Genomic DNA, 14,385 nt, shown 5'->3' with positions numbered 1-14,385 from the left:
CAGGAAGGTTTAAGAAATGAATGCCTTCTGTGAGGTTCGAACTCACGACCCCTGGTTTACGAGACCAGTGCTCTACCACTGAGCTAAGAAGGCGGCATCTTAGCGTTTGTGAGCTATCCCCAAATTGTTACTTCATCATACTGAGTCTTGCAGCCCTCGACCAGATATCGGATTTGGCACACAGCTGCTGCTGGGGGTGTCCACATTGCCGTTTTCCAAATCTCTTGAATGTTTCGCCCTTACGATCGACGACGAGCGTCGGCCCACCAAAAGTTTGCGGTCTGCACAATCCTGACCTAGTGCACAGCTTGTGGGATAGCGTGGCTCGACTGCGAAATGCGCCTTTCGGCTCCTCTCTCTGGCTACAGTGCGCTGTTGTCCACAGTGGCACTGGCGTTGCCCATGGGGCTTCATGTAAGGCGACCGCACGTCGCTCGGCCAACAGCGGCCTACTGCAGACCGACACTTAAGACACACCAAATACAAATCGACATCGAGAGACAGGCCCTGTCATATGGCACTCGCGACGTATATGCTGAAATTGAATGTAAAGAATACGTCTTTTGTAGCGGGCGTCCCTCTACTGCAGTGTCACACATGACGAATAAAAAGGAAAACAGCAGAACGTCTGTGTAGGGCCATGTTTTTACCTACAGTGTCACTTGGCTGAATGTGTATAAGGCTCTGTGGCATCACTCAAACGCAGCCAAATTGTCACACTAGCTGTGTATCTCTAACAAAGTTGACGTACGTCCTCACCTCGGTGCCGGTTAGAACGATTTCGCCCCCGGGTGGGCTCGAACCACCAACCTTTCGGTTAACAGCCGAACGCGCTAGCCGATTGCGCCACGGAGGCCTTGACTTTGGCTCCCTTGTGCTCTGTATATCAACGCAATTCGTATACCTTCTGCAGCAATCTCGCAGAATGGTAGCATTTGCTTACGCCTCTTCACATGGATAACGTGCATGCACACTGTAGCGAGGCTCGTAAACGAATGACATCGCCAAGCATGACATTATACTACAAAATGCATACAAACCAATGTTCTGCCTATGCATTCAGAAAACCTCTGAGGCCAGTAGAATACTTGTCATAGGTTGTAGAACATCCCTTTCATTCAGTGTACTGCCATGTGTTAGATGCTGCTCGAGATAGCTCCGCTCCTTGCAGGAAGGTTTAAGAAATGAATGCCTTCTGTGAGGTTCGAACTCACGACCCCTGGTTTACGAGACCAGTGCTCTACCACTGAGCTAAGAAGGCGGCATCTTAGCGTTTGTGAGCTATCCCCAAATTGTTACTTCATCATACTGAGTCTTGCAGCCCTCGACCAGATATCGGATTTGGCACACAGCTGCTGCTGGGGGTGTCCACATTGCCGTTTTCCAAATCTCTTGAATGTTTCGCCCTTACGATCGACGACGAGCGTCGGCCCACCAAAAGTTTGCGGTCTGCACAATCCTGACCTAGTGCACAGCTTGTGGGATAGCGTGGCTCGACTGCGAAATGCGCCTTTCGGCTCCTCTCTCTGGCTACAGTGCGCTGTTGTCCACAGTGGCACTGGCGTTGCCCATGGGGCTTCATGTAAGGCGACTGCACGTCGCTCGGCCAACAGCGGCCTACTGCAGACCGACACTTAAGACACACCAAATACAAATCGTCATCGAGAGACAGGCCCTGTCATATGGCACTCGCGACGTATATGCTGAAATTGAATGTAAAGAATACGTCTTTTGTAGCGGGCGTCCCTCTACTGCAGTGTCACACATGACGAATAAAAAGGAAAACAGCAGAACATCTGTGTAGGGCCATGTTTTTACCTACAGTGTCACTTGGCTGAATGTGTATAAGGCTCTGTGGCATCACTCAAACGCAGCCAAATTGTCACACTAGCTGTGTATCTCTAACAAAGTTGACGTACGTCCTCACCTCGGTGCCGGTTAGAACGATTTCGCCCCCGGGTGGGCTCGAACCACCAACCTTTCGGTTAACAGCCGAACGCGCTAGCCGATTGCGCCACGGAGGCCTTGACTTTGGCTCCCTTGTGCTCTGTATATCAACGCAATTCGTATACCTTCTGCAGCAATCTCGCAGAATGGTAGCATTTGCTTACGCCTCTTCACATGGATAACGTGCATGCACACTGTAGCGAGGCTCGTAAACGAATGACATCGCCAAGCATGACATTATACTACAAAATGCATACAAACCAATGTTCTGCCTATGCATTCAGAAAACCTCTGAGGCCAGTAGAATACTTGTCATAGGTTGTAGAACATCCCTTTCATTCAGTGTACTGCCATGTGTTAGATGCTGCTCGAGATAGCTCCGCTCCTTGCAGGAAGGTTTAAGAAATGAATGCCTTCTGTGAGGTTCGAACTCACGACCCCTGGTTTACGAGACCAGTGCTCTACCACTGAGCTAAGAAGGCGGCATCTTAGCGTTTGTGAGCTATCCCCAAATTGTTACTTCATCATACTGAGTCTTGCAGCCCTCGACCAGATATCGGATTTGGCACACAGCTGCTGCTGGGGGTGTCCACATTGCCGTTTTCCAAATCTCTTGAATGTTTCGCCCTTACGATCGACGACGAGCGTCGGCCCACCAAAAGTTTGCGGTCTGCACAATCCTGACCTAGTGCACAGCTTGTGGGATAGCGTGGCTCGACTGCGAAATGCGCCTTTCGGCTCCTCTCTCTGGCTACAGTGCGCTGTTGTCCACAGTGGCACTGGCGTTGCCCATGGGGCTTCATGTAAGGCGACTGCACGTCGCTCGGCCAACAGCGGCCTACTGCAGACCGACACTTAAGACACACCAAATACAAATCGACATCGAGAGACAGGCCCTGTCATATGGCACTCGCGACGTATATGCTGAAATTGAATGTAAAGAATACGTCTTTTGTAGCGGGCGTCCCTCTACTGCAGTGTCACACATGACGAATAAAAAGGAAAACAGCAGAACGTCTGTGTAGGGCCATGTTTTTACCTACAGTGTCACTTGGCTGAATGTGTATAAGGCTCTGTGGCATCACTCAAACGCAGCCAAATTGTCACACTAGCTGTGTATCTCTAACAAAGTTGACGTACGTCCTCCCCTCGGTGCCGGTTAGAACGATTTCGCCCCCGGGTGGGCTCGAACCACCAACCTTTCGGTTAACAGCCGAACGCGCTAGCCGATTGCGCCACGGAGGCCTTGACTTTGGCTCCCTTGTGCTCTGTATATCAACGCAATTCGTATACCTTCTGCAGCAATCTCGCAGAATGGTAGCATTTGCTTACGCCTCTTCACATGGATAACGTGCATGCACACTGTAGCGAGGCTCGTAAACGAATGACATCGCCAAGCATGACATTATACTACAAAATGCATACAAACCAATGTTCTGCCTATGCATTCAGAAAACCTCTGAGGCCAGTAGAATACTTGTCATAGGTTGTAGAACATCCCTTTCATTCAGTGTACTGCCATGTGTTAGATGCTGCTCGAGATAGCTCCGCTCCTTGCAGGAAGGTTTAAGAAATGAATGCCTTCTGTGAGGTTCGAACTCACGACCCCTGGTTTACGAGACCAGTGCTCTACCACTGAGCTAAGAAGGCGGCATCTTAGCGTTTGTGAGCTATCCCCAAATTGTTACTTCATCATACTGAGTCTTGCAGCCCTCGACCAGATATCGGATTTGGCACACAGCTGCTGCTGGGGGTGTCCACATTGCCGTTTTCCAAATCTCTTGAATGTTTCGCCCTTACGATCGACGACGAGCGTCGGCCCACCAAAAGTTTGCGGTCTGCACAATCCTGACCTAGTGCACAGCTTGTGGGATAGCGTGGCTCGACTGCGAAATGCGCCTTTCGGCTCCTCTCTCTGGCTACAGTGCGCTGTTGTCCACAGTGGCACTGGCGTTGCCCATGGGGCTTCATGTAAGGCCACTGCACGTCGCTCGGCCAACAGCGGCCTACTGCAGACCGACACTTAAGACACACCAAATACAAATCGTCATCGAGAGACAGGCCCTGTCATATGGCACTCGCGACGTATATGCTGAAATTGAATGTAAAGAATACGTCTTTTGTAGCGGGCGTCCCTCTACTGCAGTGTCACACATGACGAATAAAAAGGAAAACAGCAGAACGTCTGTGTAGGGCCATGTTTTTACCTACAGTGTCACTTGGCTGAATGTGTATAAGGCTCTGTGGCATCACTCAAACGCAGCCAAATTGTCACACTAGCTGTGTATCTCTAACAAAGTTGACGTACGTCCTCACCTCGGTGCCGGTTAGAACGATTTCGCCCCCGGGTGGGCTCGAACCACCAACCTTTCGGTTAACAGCCGAACGCGCTAGCCGATTACGCCACGGAGGCCTTGACTTTGGCTCCCTTGTGCTCTGTATATCAACGCAATTCGTATACCTTCTGCAGCAATCTCGCAGAATGGTAGCATTTGCTTACGCCTCTTCACATGGATAACGTGCATGCACACTGTAGCGAGGCTCGTAAACGAATGACATCGCCAAGCATGACATTATACTACAAAATGCATACAAACCAATGTTCTGCCTATGCATTCAGAAAACCTCTGAGGCCAGTAGAATACTTGTCATAGGTTGTAGAACATCCCTTTCATTCAGTGTACTGCCATGTGTTAGATGCTGCTCGAGATAGCTCCGCTCCTTGCAGGAAGGTTTAAGAAATGAATGCCTTCTGTGAGGTTCGAACTCACGACCCCTGGTTTACGAGACCAGTGCTCTACCACTGAGCTAAGAAGGCGGCATCTTAGCGTTTGTGAGCTATCCCCAAATTGTTACTTCTTCATACTGAGTCTTGCAGCCCTCGACCAGATATCGGATTTGGCACACAGCTGCTGCTGGGGGTGTCCACATTGCCGTTTTCCAAATCTCTTGAATGTTTCGCCCTTACGATCGACGACGAGCGTCGGCCCACCAAAAGTTTGCGGTCTGCACAATCCTGACCTAGTGCACAGCTTGTGGGATAGCGTGGCTCGACTGCGAAATGCGCCTTTCGGCTCCTCTCTCTGGCTACAGTGCGCTGTTGTCCACAGTGGCACTGGCGTTGCCCATGGGGCTTCATGTAAGGCGACTGCACGTCGCTCGGCCAACAGCGGCCTACTGCAGACCGACACTTAAGACACACCAAATACAAATCGACATCTAGAGACAGGCCCTGTCATATGGCACTCGCGACGTATATGCTGAAATTGAATGTAAAGAATACGTCTTTTGTAGCGGGCGTCCCTCTACTGCAGTGTCACACATGACGAATAAAAAGGAAAACAGCAGAACGTCTGTGTAGGGCCATGTTTTTACCTACAGTGTCACTTGGCTGAATGTGTATAAGGCTCTGTGGCATCACTCAAACGCAGCCAAATTGTCACACTAGCTGTGTATCTCTAACAAAGTTGACGTACGTCCTCACCTCGGTGCCGGTTAGAACGATTTCGCCCCCGGGTGGGCTCGAACCACCAACCTTTCGGTTAACAGCCGAACGCGCTAGCCGATTGCGCCACGGAGGCCTTGACTTTGGCTCACTTGTGCTCTGTATATCAACGCAATTCGTATACCTTCTGCAGCAATCTCGCAGAATGGTAGCATTTGCTTACGCCTCTTCACATGGATAACGTGCATGCACACTGTAGCGAGGCTCGTAAACGAATGACATCGCCAAGCATGACATTATACTACAAAATGCATACAAACCAATGTTCTGCCTATGCATTCAGAAAACCTCTGAGGCCAGTAGAATACTTGTCATAGGTTGTAGAACATCCCTTTCATTCAGTGTACTGCCATGTGTTAGATGCTGCTCGAGATAGCTCCGCTCCTTGCAGGAAGGTTTAAGAAATGAATGCCTTCTGTGAGGTTCGAACTCACGACCCCTGGTTTACGAGACCAGTGCTCTACCACTGAGCTAAGAAGGCGGCATCTTAGCGTTTGTGAGCTATCCCCAAATTGTTACTTCATCATACTGAGTCTTGCAGCCCTCGACCAGATATCGGATTTGGCACACAGCTGCTGCTGGGGGTGTCCACATTGCCGTTTTCCAAATCTCTTGAATGTTTCGCCCTTACGATCGACGACGAGCGTCGGCCCACCAAAAGTTTGCGGTCTGCACAATCCTGACCTAGTGCACAGCTTGTGGGATAGCGTGGCTCGACTGCGAAATGCGCCTTTCGGCTCCTCTCTCTGGCTACAGTGCGCTGTTGTCCACAGTGGCACTGGCGTTGCCCATGGGGCTTCATGTAAGGCGACTGCACGTCGCTCGGCCAACAGCGGCCTACTGCAGACCGACACTTAAGACACACCAAATACAAATCGACATCGAGAGACAGGCCCTGTCATATGGCACTCGCGACGTGTATGCTGAAATTGAATGTAAAGAATACGTCTTTTGTAGCGGGCGTCCCTCTACTGCAGTGTCACACATGACGAATAAAAAGGAAAACAGCAGAACGTCTGTGTAGGGCCATGTTTTTACCTACAGTGTCACTTGGCTGAATGTGTATAAGGCTCTGTGGCATCACTCAAACGCAGCCAAATTGTCACACTAGCTGTGTATCTCTAACAAAGTTGACGTACGTCCTCACCTCGGTGCCGGTTAGAACGATTTCGCCCCCGGGTGGGCTCGAACCACCAACCTTTCGGTTAACAGCCGAACGCGCTAGCCGATTGCGCCACGGAGGCCTTGACTTTGGCTCCCTTGTGCTCTGTATATCAACGCAATTCGTATACCTTCTGCAGCAATCTCGCAGAATGGTAGCATTTGCTTACGCCTCTTCACATGGATAACGTGCATGCACACTGTAGCGAGGCTCGTAAACGAATGACATCGCCAAGCATGACATTATACTACAAAATGCATACAAACCAATGTTCTGCCTATGCATTCAGAAAACCTCTGAGGCCAGTAGAATACTTGTCATAGGTTGTAGAACATCCCTTTCATTCAGTGTACTGCCATGTGTTAGATGCTGCTCGAGATAGCTCCGCTCCTTGCAGGAAGGTTTAAGAAATGAATGCCTTCTGTGAGGTTCGAACTCACGACCCCTGGTTTACGAGACCAGTGCTCTACCTCTGAGCTAAGAAGGCGGCATCTTAGCGTTTGTGAGCTATCCCCAAATTGTTACTTCATCATACTGAATCTTGCAGCCCTCGACCAGATATCGGATTTGGCACACAGCTGCTGCTGGGGGTGTCCACATTGCCGTTTTCCAAATCTCTTGAATGTTTCGCCCTTACGATCGACGACGAGCGTCGGCCCACCAAAAGTTTGCGGTCTGCACAATCCTGACCTAGTGCACAGCTTGTGGGATAGCGTGGCTCGACTGCGAAATGCGCCTTTCGGCTCCTCTCTCTGGCTACAGTGCGCTGTTGTCCACAGTGGCACTGGCGTTGCCCATGGGGCTTCATGTAAGGCGACTGCACGTCGCTCGGCCAACAGCGGCCTACTGCAGACCGACACTTAAGACACACCAAATACAAATCGACATCGAGAGACAGGCCCTGTCATATGGCACTCGCGACGTATATGCTGAAATTGAATGTAAAGAATACGTCTTTTGTAGCGGGCGTCCCTCTACTGCAGTGTCACACATGACGAATAAAAAGGAAAACAGCAGAACGTCTGTGTAGGGCCATGTTTTTACCTACAGTCACTTGGCTGAATGTGTATAAGGCTCTGTGGCATCACTCAAACGCAGCCAAATTGTCACACTAGCTGTGTATCTCTAACAAAGTTGACGTACGTCCTCACCTCGGTGCCGGTTAGAACGATTTCGCCCCCGGGTGGGCTCGAACCACCAACCTTTCGGTTAACAGCCGAACGCGCTAGCCGATTGCGCCACGGAGGCCTTGACTTTGGCTCCCTTGTGCTCTGTATATCAACGCAATTCGTATACCTTCTGCAGCAATCTCGCAGAATGGTAGCATTTGCTTACGCCTCTTCACATGGATAACGTGCATGCACACTGTAGCGAGGCTCGTAAACGAATGACATCGCCAAGCATGACATTATACTACAAAATGCATACAAACCAATGTTCTGCCTATGCATTCAGAAAACCTCTGAGGCCAGTAGAATACTTGTCATAGGTTGTAGAACATCCCTTTCATTCAGTGTACTGCCATGTGTTAGATGCTGCTCGAGATAGCTCTGCTCCTTGCAGGAAGGTTTAAGAAATGAATGCCTTCTGTGAGGTTCGAACTCACGACCCCTGGTTTACGAGACCAGTGCTCTACCACTGAGCTAAGAAGGCGGCATCTTAGCGTTTGTGAGCTATCCCCAAATTGTTACTTCATCATACTGAGTCTTGCAGCCCTCGACCAGATATCGGATTTGGCACACAGCTGCTGCTGGGGGTGTCCACATTGCCGTTTTCCAAATCTCTTGAATGTTTCGCCCTTACGATCGACGACGAGCGTCGGCCCACCAAAAGTTTGCGGTCTGCACAATCCTGACCTAGTGCACAGCTTGTGGGATAGCGTGGCTCGACTGCGAAATGCGCCTTTCGGCTCCTCTCTCTGGCTACAGTGCGCTGTTGTCCACAGTGGCACTGGCGTTGCCCATGGGGCTTCATGTAAGGCGACTGCACGTCGCTCGGCCAACAGCGGCCTACTGCAGACCGACACTTAAGACACACCAAATACAAATCGACATCGAGAGACAGGCCCTGTCATATGGCACTCGCGACGTATATGCTGAAATTGAATGTAAAGAATACGTCTTTTGTAGCGGGCGTCCCTCTACTGCAGTGTCACACATGACGAATAAAAAGGAAAACAGCAGAACGTCTGTGTAGGGCCATGTTTTTACCTACAGTCACTTGGCTGAATGTGTATAAGGCTCTGTGGCATCACTCAAACGCAGCCAAATTGTCACACTAGCTGTGTATCTCTAACAAAGTTGACGTACGTCCTCACCTCGGTGCCGGTTAGAACGATTTCGCCCCCGGGTGGGCTCGAACCACCAACCTTTCGGTTAACAGCCGAACGCGCTAGCCGATTGCGCCACGGAGGCCTTGACTTTGGCTCCCTTGTGCTCTGTATATCAACGCAATTCGTATACCTTCTGCAGCAATCTCGCAGAATGGTAGCATTTGCTTACGCCTCTTCACATGGATAACGTGCATGCACACTGTAGCGAGGCTCGTAAACGAATGACATCGCCAAGCATGACATTATACTACAAAATGCATACAAACCAATGTTCTGCCTATGCATTCAGAAAACCTCTGAGGCCAGTAGAATACTTGTCATAGGTTGTAGAACATCCCTTTCATTCAGTGTACTGCCATGTGTTAGATGCTGCTCGAGATAGCTCTGCTCCTTGCAGGAAGGTTTAAGAAATGAATGCCTTCTGTGAGGTTCGAACTCACGACCCCTGGTTTACGAGACCAGTGCTCTACCACTGAGCTAAGAAGGCGGCATCTTAGCGTTTGTGAGCTATCCCCAAATTGTTACTTCATCATACTGAGTCTTGCAGCCCTCGACCAGATATCGGATTTGGCACACAGCTGCTGCTGGGGGTGTCCACATTGCCGTTTTCCAAATCTCTTGAATGTTTCGCCCTTACGATCGACGACGAGCGTCGGCCCACCAAAAGTTTGCGGTCTGCACAATCCTGACCTAGTGCACAGCTTGTGGGATAGCGTGGCTCGACTGCGAAATGCGCCTTTCGGCTCCTCTCTCTGGCTACAGTGCGCTGTTGTCCACAGTGGCACTGGCGTTGCCCATGGGGCTTCATGTAAGGCGACTGCACGTCGCTCGGCCAACAGCGGCCTACTGCAGACCGACACTTAAGACACACCAAATACAAATCGACATCGAGAGACAGGCCCTGTCATATGGCACTCGCGACGTATATGCTGAAATTGAATGTAAAGAATACGTCTTTTGTAGCGGGCGTCCCTCTACTGCAGTGTCACACATGACGAATAAAAAGGAAAACAGCAGAACGTCTGTGTAGGGCCATGTTTTTACCTACAGTGTCACTTGGCTGAATGTGTATAAGGCTCTGTGGCATCACTCAAACGCAGCCAAATTGTCACACTAGCTGTGTATCTCTAACAAAGTTGACGTACGTCCTCACCTCGGTGCCGGTTAGAACGATTTCGCCCCCGGGTGGGCTCGAACCACCAACCTTTCGGTTAACAGCCGAACGCGCTAGCCGATTGCGCCACGGAGGCCTTGACTTTGGCTCCCTTGTGCTCTGTATATCAACGCAATTCGTATACCTTCTGCAGCAATCTCGCAGAATGGTAGCATTTGCTTACGCCTCTTCACATGGATAACGTGCATGCACACTGTAGCGAGGCTCGTAAACGAATGACATCGCCAAGCATGACATTACACTACAAAATGCATACAAACCAATGTTCTGCCTATGCATTCAGAAAACCTCTGAGGCCAGTAGAATACTTGTCATAGGTTGTAGAACATCCCTTTCATTCAGTGTACTGCCATGTGTTAGATGCTGCTCGAGATAGCTCCGCTCCTTGCAGGAAGGTTTAAGAAATGAATGCCTTCTGTGAGGTTCGAACTCACGACCCCTGGTTTACGAGACCAGTGCTCTACCACTGAGCTAAGAAGGCGGCATCTTAGCGTTTGTGAGCTATCCCCAAATTGTTACTTCATCATACTGAGTCTTGCAGCCCTCGACCAGATATCGGATTTGGCACACAGCTGCTGCTGGGGGTGTCCACATTGCCGTTTTCCAAATCTCTTGAATGTTTCGCCCTTACGATCGACGACGAGCGTCGGCCCACCAAAAGTTTGCGGTCTGCACAATCCTGACCTAGTGCACAGCTTGTGGGATAGCGTGGCTCGACTGCGAAATGCGCCTTTCGGCTCCTCTCTCTGGCTACAGTGCGCTGTTGTCCACAGTGGCACTGGCGTTGCCCATGGGGCTTCATGTAAGGCGACTGCACGTCGCTCGGCCAACAGCGGCCTACTGCAGACCGACACTTAAGACACACCAAATACAAATCGACATCGAGAGACAGGCCCTGTCATATGGCACTCGCGACGTATATGCTGAAATTGAATGTAAAGAATACGTCTTTTGTAGCGGGCGTCCCTCTACTGCAGTGTCACACATGACGAATAAAAAGGAAAACAGCAGAACGTCTGTGTAGGGCCATGTTTTTACCTACAGTGTCACTTGGCTGAATGTGTATAAGGCTCTGTGGCATCACTCAAACGCAGCCAAATTGTCACACTAGCTGTGTATCTCTAACAAAGTTGACGTACGTCCTCACCTCGGTGCCGGTTAGAACGATTTCGCCCCCGGGTGGGCTCGAACCACCAACCTTTCGGTTAACAGCCGAACGCGCTAGCCGATTGCGCCACGGAGGCCTTGACTTTGGCTCCCTTGTGCTCTGTATATCAACGCAATTCGTATACCTTCTGCAGCAATCTCGCAGAATGGTAGCATTTGCTTACGCCTCTTCACATGGATAACGTGCATGCACACTGTAGCGAGGCTCGTAAACGAATGACATCGCCAAGCATGACATTATACTACAAAATGCATACAAACCAATGTTCTGCCTATGCATTCAGAAAACCTCTGAGGCCAGTAGAATACTTGTCATAGCTTGTAGAACATCCCTTTCATTCAGTGTACTGCCATGTGTTAGATGCTGCTCGAGATAGCTCCGCTCCTTGCAGGAAGGTTTAAGAAATGAATGCCTTCTGTGAGGTTCGAACTCACGACCCCTGGTTTACGAGACCAGTGCTCTACCACTGAGCTAAGAAGGCGGCATCTTAGCGTTTGTGAGCTATCCCCAAATTGTTACTTCATCATACTGAATCTTGCAGCCCTCGACCAGATATCGGATTTGGCACACAGCTGCTGCTGGGGGTGTCCACATTGCCGTTTTCCAAATCTCTTGAATGTTTCGCCCTTACGATCGACGACGAGCGTCGGCCCACCAAAAGTTTGCGGTCTGCACAATCCTGACCTAGTGCACAGCTTGTGGGATAGCGTGGCTCGACTGCGAAATGCGCCTTTCGGCTCCTCTCTCTGGCTACAGTGCGCTGTTGTCCACAGTGGCACTGGCGTTGCCCATGGGGCTTCATGTAAGGCGACTGCACGTCGCTCGGCCAACAGCGGCCTACTGCAGACCGACACTTAAGACACACCAAATACAAATCGACATCGAGAGACAGGCCCTGTCATATGGCACTCGCGACGTGTATGCTGAAATTGAATGTAAAGAATACGTCTTTTGTAGCGGGCGTCCCTCTACTGCAGTGTCACACATGACGAATAAAAAGGAAAACAGCAGAACGTCTGTGTAGGGCCATGTTTTTACCTACAGTGTCACTTGGCTGAATGTGTATAAGGCTCTGTGGCATCACTCAAACGCAGCCAAATTGTCACACTAGCTGTGTATCTCTAACAAAGTTGACGTACGTCCTCACCTCGGTGCCGGTTAGAACGATTTCGCCCCCGGGTGGGCTCGAACCACCAACCTTTCGGTTAACAGCCGAACGCGCTAGCCGATTGCGCCACGGAGGCCTTGACTTTGGCTCCCTTGTGCTCTGTATATCAACGCAATTCGTATACCTTCTGCAGCAATCTCGCAGAATGGTAGCATTTGCTTACGCCTCTTCACATGGATAACGTGCATGCACACTGTAGCGAGGCTCGTAAACGAATGACATCGCCAAGCATGACATTATACTACAAAATGCATACAAACCAATGTTCTGCCTATGCATTCAGAAAACCTGTGAGGCCAGTAGAATACTTGTCATAGGTTGTAGAACATCCCTTTCATTCAGTGTACTGCCATGTGTTAGATGCTGCTCGAGATAGCTCCGCTCCTTGCAGGAATGTTTAAGAAATGAATGCCTTCTGTGAGGTTCGAACTCACGACCCCTGGTTTACGAGACCAGTGCTCTACCACTGAGCTAAGAAGGCGGCATCTTAGCGTTTGTGAGCTATCCCCAAATTGTTACTTCATCATACTGAATCTTGCAGCCCTCGACCAGATATCGGATTTGGCACACAGCTGCTGCTGGGGGTGTCCACATTGCCGTTTTCCAAATCTCTTGAATGTTTCGCCCTTACGATCGACGACGAGCGTCGGCCCACCAAAAGTTTGCGGTCTGCACAATCCTGACCTAGTGCACAGCTTGTGGGATAGCGTGGCTCGACTGCGAAATGCGCCTTTCGGCTCCTCTCTCTGGCTACAGTGCGCTGTTGTCCACAGTGGCACTGGCGTTGCCCATGGGGCTTCATGTAAGGCGACTGCACGTCGCTCGGCCAACAGCGGCCTACTGCAGACCGACACTTAAGACACACCAAATACAAATCGACATCGAGAGACAGGCCCTGTCATATGGCACTCGCGACGTGTATGCTGAAATTGAATGTAAAGAATACGTCTTTTGTAGCGGGCGTCCCTCTACTGCAGTGTCACACATGACGAATAAAAAGGAAAACAGCAGAACGTCTGTGTAGGGCCATGTTTTTACCTACAGTGTCACTTGGCTGAATGTGTATAAGGCTCTGTGGCATCACTCAAACGCAGCCAAATTGTCACACTAGCTGTGTATCTCTAACAAAGTTGACGTACGTCCTCACCTCGGTGCCGGTTAGAACGATTTCGCCCCCGGGTGGGCTCGAACCACCAACCTTTCGGTTAACAGCCGAACGCGCTAGCCGATTGCGCCACGGAGGCCTTGACTTTGGCTCCCTTGTGCTCTGTATATCAACGCAATTCGTATACCTTCTGCAGCAATCTCGCAGAATGGTAGCATTTGCTTACGCCTCTTCACATGGATAACGTGCATGCACACTGTAGCGAGGCTCGTAAACGAATGACATCGCCAAGCATGACATTATACTACAAAATGCATACAAACCAATGTTCTGCCTATGCATTCAGAAAACCTCTGAGGCCAGTAGAATACTTGTCATAGGTTGTAGAACATCCCTTTCATTCAGTGTACTGCCATGTGTTAGATGCTGCTCGAGATAGCTCCGCTCCTTGCAGGAAGGTTTAAGAAATGAATGCCTTCTGTGAGGTTCGAACTCACGACCCCTGGTTTACGAGACCAGTGCTCTACCTCTGAGCTAAGAAGGCGGCATCTTAGCGTTTGTGAGCTATCCCCAAATTGTTACTTCATCATACTGAATCTTGCAGCCCTCGACCAGATATCGGATTTGGCACACAGCTGCTGCTGGGGGTGTCCACATTGCCGTTTTCCAAATCTCTTGAATGTTTCGCCCTTACGATCGACGACGAGCGTCGGCCCACCAAAAGTTTGCGGTCTGCACAATCCTGACCTAGTGCACAGCTTGTGGGATAGCGTGGCTCGACTGCGAAATGCGCCTTTCGGCTCCTCTCTCTGGCTACAGTGCGC

At 50.3% G+C, this 14,385-nt stretch overlaps 25 non-coding genes across 25 annotated transcripts; all 25 read right to left on the bottom strand.

Moving 5' to 3' along the window:
* Positions 1–21: 21 nt before the first annotated feature.
* Positions 22–93, bottom strand: Trnat-cgu (transfer RNA threonine (anticodon CGU)). The gene has a single exon. It is a non-coding gene; the product is annotated as a tRNA-Thr (tRNA).
* A 689-nt stretch (positions 94–782) lies between these two features.
* Positions 783–856, bottom strand: Trnan-guu (transfer RNA asparagine (anticodon GUU)). Its single transcript has one exon. It is a non-coding gene; the product is annotated as a tRNA-Asn (tRNA).
* Positions 857–1,189: 333 nt separating this feature from the next.
* On the bottom strand, positions 1,190–1,261 carry Trnat-cgu (transfer RNA threonine (anticodon CGU)). The gene has a single exon. It is a non-coding gene; the product is annotated as a tRNA-Thr (tRNA).
* A 689-nt stretch (positions 1,262–1,950) lies between these two features.
* Trnan-guu (transfer RNA asparagine (anticodon GUU)) lies at positions 1,951–2,024 on the bottom strand. The gene has a single exon. It is a non-coding gene; the product is annotated as a tRNA-Asn (tRNA).
* A 333-nt stretch (positions 2,025–2,357) lies between these two features.
* Trnat-cgu (transfer RNA threonine (anticodon CGU)) lies at positions 2,358–2,429 on the bottom strand. Its single transcript has one exon. It is a non-coding gene; the product is annotated as a tRNA-Thr (tRNA).
* A 689-nt stretch (positions 2,430–3,118) lies between these two features.
* On the bottom strand, positions 3,119–3,192 carry Trnan-guu (transfer RNA asparagine (anticodon GUU)). Its single transcript has one exon. It is a non-coding gene; the product is annotated as a tRNA-Asn (tRNA).
* Positions 3,193–3,525: 333 nt separating this feature from the next.
* Positions 3,526–3,597, bottom strand: Trnat-cgu (transfer RNA threonine (anticodon CGU)). The gene has a single exon. It is a non-coding gene; the product is annotated as a tRNA-Thr (tRNA).
* Positions 3,598–4,286: 689 nt separating this feature from the next.
* On the bottom strand, positions 4,287–4,360 carry Trnan-guu (transfer RNA asparagine (anticodon GUU)). The gene has a single exon. It is a non-coding gene; the product is annotated as a tRNA-Asn (tRNA).
* Positions 4,361–4,693: 333 nt separating this feature from the next.
* On the bottom strand, positions 4,694–4,765 carry Trnat-cgu (transfer RNA threonine (anticodon CGU)). Its single transcript has one exon. It is a non-coding gene; the product is annotated as a tRNA-Thr (tRNA).
* A 689-nt stretch (positions 4,766–5,454) lies between these two features.
* On the bottom strand, positions 5,455–5,528 carry Trnan-guu (transfer RNA asparagine (anticodon GUU)). The gene has a single exon. It is a non-coding gene; the product is annotated as a tRNA-Asn (tRNA).
* Positions 5,529–5,861: 333 nt separating this feature from the next.
* On the bottom strand, positions 5,862–5,933 carry Trnat-cgu (transfer RNA threonine (anticodon CGU)). Its single transcript has one exon. It is a non-coding gene; the product is annotated as a tRNA-Thr (tRNA).
* A 689-nt stretch (positions 5,934–6,622) lies between these two features.
* Trnan-guu (transfer RNA asparagine (anticodon GUU)) lies at positions 6,623–6,696 on the bottom strand. Its single transcript has one exon. It is a non-coding gene; the product is annotated as a tRNA-Asn (tRNA).
* Positions 6,697–7,029: 333 nt separating this feature from the next.
* On the bottom strand, positions 7,030–7,101 carry Trnat-cgu (transfer RNA threonine (anticodon CGU)). Its single transcript has one exon. It is a non-coding gene; the product is annotated as a tRNA-Thr (tRNA).
* A 687-nt stretch (positions 7,102–7,788) lies between these two features.
* Trnan-guu (transfer RNA asparagine (anticodon GUU)) lies at positions 7,789–7,862 on the bottom strand. Its single transcript has one exon. It is a non-coding gene; the product is annotated as a tRNA-Asn (tRNA).
* Positions 7,863–8,195: 333 nt separating this feature from the next.
* On the bottom strand, positions 8,196–8,267 carry Trnat-cgu (transfer RNA threonine (anticodon CGU)). Its single transcript has one exon. It is a non-coding gene; the product is annotated as a tRNA-Thr (tRNA).
* Positions 8,268–8,954: 687 nt separating this feature from the next.
* On the bottom strand, positions 8,955–9,028 carry Trnan-guu (transfer RNA asparagine (anticodon GUU)). The gene has a single exon. It is a non-coding gene; the product is annotated as a tRNA-Asn (tRNA).
* A 333-nt stretch (positions 9,029–9,361) lies between these two features.
* Trnat-cgu (transfer RNA threonine (anticodon CGU)) lies at positions 9,362–9,433 on the bottom strand. Its single transcript has one exon. It is a non-coding gene; the product is annotated as a tRNA-Thr (tRNA).
* Positions 9,434–10,122: 689 nt separating this feature from the next.
* Trnan-guu (transfer RNA asparagine (anticodon GUU)) lies at positions 10,123–10,196 on the bottom strand. Its single transcript has one exon. It is a non-coding gene; the product is annotated as a tRNA-Asn (tRNA).
* A 333-nt stretch (positions 10,197–10,529) lies between these two features.
* Trnat-cgu (transfer RNA threonine (anticodon CGU)) lies at positions 10,530–10,601 on the bottom strand. The gene has a single exon. It is a non-coding gene; the product is annotated as a tRNA-Thr (tRNA).
* A 689-nt stretch (positions 10,602–11,290) lies between these two features.
* Positions 11,291–11,364, bottom strand: Trnan-guu (transfer RNA asparagine (anticodon GUU)). The gene has a single exon. It is a non-coding gene; the product is annotated as a tRNA-Asn (tRNA).
* A 333-nt stretch (positions 11,365–11,697) lies between these two features.
* On the bottom strand, positions 11,698–11,769 carry Trnat-cgu (transfer RNA threonine (anticodon CGU)). The gene has a single exon. It is a non-coding gene; the product is annotated as a tRNA-Thr (tRNA).
* A 689-nt stretch (positions 11,770–12,458) lies between these two features.
* On the bottom strand, positions 12,459–12,532 carry Trnan-guu (transfer RNA asparagine (anticodon GUU)). The gene has a single exon. It is a non-coding gene; the product is annotated as a tRNA-Asn (tRNA).
* Positions 12,533–12,865: 333 nt separating this feature from the next.
* Positions 12,866–12,937, bottom strand: Trnat-cgu (transfer RNA threonine (anticodon CGU)). Its single transcript has one exon. It is a non-coding gene; the product is annotated as a tRNA-Thr (tRNA).
* A 689-nt stretch (positions 12,938–13,626) lies between these two features.
* On the bottom strand, positions 13,627–13,700 carry Trnan-guu (transfer RNA asparagine (anticodon GUU)). The gene has a single exon. It is a non-coding gene; the product is annotated as a tRNA-Asn (tRNA).
* A 333-nt stretch (positions 13,701–14,033) lies between these two features.
* Positions 14,034–14,105, bottom strand: Trnat-cgu (transfer RNA threonine (anticodon CGU)). The gene has a single exon. It is a non-coding gene; the product is annotated as a tRNA-Thr (tRNA).
* Between the last annotated feature and the right edge of the window lie 280 nt (positions 14,106–14,385).

Source organism: Schistocerca serialis, unplaced genomic scaffold (assembly GCF_023864345.2).
Source record: "Schistocerca serialis cubense isolate TAMUIC-IGC-003099 unplaced genomic scaffold, iqSchSeri2.2 HiC_scaffold_1257, whole genome shotgun sequence".
Taxonomy (NCBI): Eukaryota; Metazoa; Arthropoda; class Insecta; order Orthoptera; family Acrididae; genus Schistocerca; species Schistocerca serialis.
Note: the sequence above shows the minus strand (reverse complement) of the source record. Positions and strands in the feature narration are given on the sequence as shown.